The sequence below is a fragment of the Pipistrellus hanaki genome, assembly GCF_964339955.1.
Source record: "Pipistrellus hanaki genome assembly, chromosome: 15".
Taxonomy (NCBI): Eukaryota; Metazoa; Chordata; class Mammalia; order Chiroptera; family Vespertilionidae; genus Pipistrellus; species Pipistrellus hanaki.
This window is the reverse complement of record NC_140517.1, coordinates 37,727,480-37,730,593: the sequence shown is the minus strand read 5'-3', so window position 1 is coordinate 37,730,593 and position 3,114 is coordinate 37,727,480. Positions and strand designations below refer to the sequence as shown.

At 41.3% G+C, this 3,114-nt stretch overlaps 1 pseudogene across 1 annotated transcript; it reads right to left on the bottom strand.

The window, feature by feature from the left end:
* Window positions 1–2,570: 2,570 nt before the first annotated feature.
* On the bottom strand, window positions 2,571–2,851 carry LOC311633931 (eukaryotic translation initiation factor 1-like; annotated as a pseudogene). Its single transcript has one exon. The product of its transcript is annotated as a eukaryotic translation initiation factor 1-like (transcript).
* Between the last annotated feature and the right edge of the window lie 263 nt (window positions 2,852–3,114).

Genomic DNA, 3,114 nt, shown 5'->3' with positions numbered 1-3,114 from the left:
TAGTGCATCTTTGGGAGCAAAAATTAATATAAGACACTGTCTTATTTTTGGGAAAACAGGGTATTAGATTTATTATTCAGTATATTTATAATTCTTTTTAAGATTTCTCTTTAGAAACTTTCTATGACTTTATAAACATTCTTATAACTTTCACAATTATTCTTAATCATTCTTAATCTAATTTCCTTTCTTCCTGTTATATTCCATGCTTTATAGCCCTTCTCACAATTTTTACTTCCTCAACTCTAGTTCTTCTATTCTCAACCTGTGGGAGTCGAACAACCCTTTCACAGGAGTCGCCTAAGACCATCGGAAAACACAGATATTTACATTTCGGTTCTTAACAGTAGCAAAATTAGCCGAGACCGGTTTGGCTCAATGGATAGAGCGTCGGCTTGGGGACGAAGGGTCCCGGGTTCAATTCCGGTCAAGGGCATGTACCTTGGTTGCGGGCATATCCCCAGTAGGGGGTGTGCAAGAGGCAGCTGATCGATGACTCTCTCTCATCGATGTTTCTAACTATCTCTCTCCCTTCCTCTCTGTACAAAATCAATAAAATATATTTTTAAAAAAAAAAAAACAGTAGCAAAATTACAGGTATGATGTAGCAACAAAAATAATTTTATGGTTGGGGGTCATCACATTAGGAACTGCATTAAAGGGTCATGGCTTAGGAAGGTTAAGAACCGCTGTTCTGGACCCTCTATAACTTATACATACCTTTTACAATTCACATATACCTTCTGCAATTTATATATACCTTCTGAAACCTACACATCTCCTTTTAGTTTGTCTACTTCACTTAATTTTTCCTTTATCTCTATACCTTTTATTACACCAAAACTATAAATTCCTTCTAAGTACAATAGTTATGATAAAGGTTATTTCTACACGTGTTCTTTTATTCCTAGCTTCAGAGCAGTTGGAGTGGTGAGAAGTATGTCTCAGAGTCTATTTCTCTTCTAGTTGGCCTACCATCCTTGCTCTGCTCATGTCTGTCTGCTTGCTATAGTCCCCTCACGTATCTTGGCTCTGAGCTCTTTTAGGGAAAGGGGCCCCGGATTTCTTCTGTAGCTGCTTCATGCTGAGGTGGGTTGAAGGTTTCCCTCAGAGCCCAGGGATTCTTGCTCTCTGTCAGAGGGATGACAAGGCCTGGGCACAGAAGGAGGAGGCAATGGTGCCTAGAGGTGGTATTCCCTAGGTGTAAGTAGGGCTTGTAATCTGGTGGAGACAAACTGTGTTATAAAATTTAGTATTATTGGGCAAAAGTTAGAACAGTTTCTAATAATTTCCTGTTGAAACAATTTTTCTCCCTAAAATCACCCTTATTTTTATTAAAGACTAATTTACTTACTATTGTATATTAAGTCTAGTTATAATTTGGCCTGATTGTTTGCATGAACACAACAAGAATAACAGTTGGTTACATAGGCTATTTTTTTAAAATATTCTTTGCTGGAGTCTCATGAGAAAGTGTATTCCTAAGGCAAAGAAGCCAAGCCATATAGTTGCCACCAGGCTTTGCCTACAATACCTACAGAATTGGGGTGCATTCCTCAAGTTTAGGACCCTATAGGTAGCTTGAGGTTTCTTTTATGCCATCTCTCAGGAAATTGCCCCTCAGGAACAGGGGGAGGTGGAGAAGCCCTGGGGAGTAATTAGGGCTGGCAGCTGCCACTCACACCTGCTGACAGCGCCAAGTGATCTGGGCGGGCACCAGGCACCAGCAGTGGGTGCAGGACCACAGCACGCAGGAGCAAAGAATCTTCATCTTGTTTGGCATCCTCTGCACTTCTGGGTTTGTCTGGGTTTGTATGTCTATTTCTTTTGTGTATGTTTTTGTTCGCTTTTTGTTAATCCTCACCCAGAGATATTTTCCCCATTGATTTTTTTAAAATATATTTTATTGATTTTTCCAGAGAGGAAGAGAGAGGGATAGAGAGTTGGAAACATCGATGAGAGAATCGTCGATCAGCTGCCTCTTGCAGGTCCCCCACTGGGGATGTGCCCGCAACCAAGGTACATGCCCTTGACAAGAATCAAACCTGAGACCTTTCAATCCACAGGTCAACACTCTATCCACTGAGCCAAACCGGTTTCGGCTTTCCCATTGATTTTTTAAAGAGAGTGAGAGGTGGAGCTAGGGGGGAGAGAGAGAGAGAGGGAGAGAGAGAAACATCAATGTGAGAAAGACACATTGATTGGTTACCTTCCACATGCACCCTGACCAGGGCTGGGGATTGAACTGCAATCCAGGTATGAGCCTTTGACCAGGAATCAAAACCGAGACCCTAAGGTACCTGGGCCAACACTCTAAGCATTGAGCAACACCAGCCAAGGCTTGTATGTCTGTTTCTTTCACAAGATAAGGGAAACTTCTATCGCTGTTTTTTCAAATAGCTTTTCAATTTCTTGCTTCCTCTCTTCTCTTTCCTGCACCCCCATGATGCAAATGTTGGAATGTAAGAGCCCATAAATATGAAGATAGCAGAGCTTGTGGAAAGGAACAGAAGAGAAATTCTACTCATTGCAAAGAAATCCTCACTTAATCTTCAGTGAGCCAAAAGTACTTAAAACCCATGAACCTTCAGCTGGTCTTCCTTAGCCAGTCCAATCTCTACAAGGAGCTGAATTACTTCTCCGAATTCTAGATGCTCAATTACAGCCCATTACAGGCAAATTTCTTCTTAAAGGCCTTTAATAGTTTCTTTTTATCATAATCATCAATGACCCCAAGGGTCTTCTTGCCATTTATCTGTTGAATTCTTATATGAATATAATCCTCAGTGCCATCGGGAAGCAGATCATCACCCTTACTTGCAAAAGAGTGGAGGTTCTGGATAGCAGACATACCATATGATTCCTTTCCTTTGGTGGAAATGTCTTGTGGAAGGCTGTGGCAGGAGAAGACAGGCAGCGGGGACAGACCATCAGTAAGCAAGGGAGACTCAGGTGGAGGTTGCTGAGTCCTTGGGGCAGCTCAGTCACTGGGCAATTCTTTTTTCTTTTTGCTCTTCTGATTGGGTGTTTTTTGCTTCTTCATATCCAAATTTCAGACTTGATTTTCAGATTCTTCTCTACTGTTGATTCATTGAGAAATATTCTTCATTTTGG